The sequence below is a fragment of the Struthio camelus genome, chromosome 1 (assembly GCF_040807025.1).
Source record: "Struthio camelus isolate bStrCam1 chromosome 1, bStrCam1.hap1, whole genome shotgun sequence".
NCBI classification, from domain to species: domain Eukaryota; kingdom Metazoa; phylum Chordata; class Aves; order Struthioniformes; family Struthionidae; genus Struthio; species Struthio camelus.
The window spans coordinates 129,284,053-129,284,763 of NC_090942.1; positions in this window are offsets into that span (position 1 = coordinate 129,284,053).

The window sequence follows — 711 nt, forward strand, 5'->3', positions numbered from 1 at the left end:
TCAGTCTTCATCATTGGTAGGTGAAGTTAAATGGTACTCACTGTGCATATATACTGGACTCTTAGATGTAGCTCTCCTACTGTTAACTTCACTATAGCATAAACATTTCACTGACTGAACTTTGTGGAGATTGTACTGTTTTCAAATGGCAAAATCACAATCACAGCACTGCTTACAGTGTCCAAGTTCTGATTTAAAGATTTCAAGAGCTATCTCTTTAGATATGAAATACCTCTACATACGAACCTCTCTCGCTCTCAAAGGCTGAAATTTCAGACCTAGGTACATCTGTATTTATTTGGCCACCTGAACCATAATTCCCTGATTACCAATGTGTGTCCAAATATAAAGTTAGATGCTCAATCTAACTCTCTACCAAAATGTGTAGGTTTGGAGGCAACTCCAAGCTCTCACCTGTTCCTTTAACTCATCATTACATTTTTTCTGAAAAAACTCTTCTACATATAGAAAAGTACAGAGAAATACTGTAGTGACTCCAAGGAATTACTCTACTATTTTAAACCTCTTCAGGGAATGAAATGAGAACAGAAAGGTTTGGTGTTTTCACCAGATATTTTAGGTACATTCCCCTGGCAAGCTCAGGCCAAAAACTCCCATTACCATCCACCAATAATTTAATGAGATCTGCATACACATATCACACTCACACACACGTTAAGCAAAATAAAAAACACAGCTCCACTATAAAAG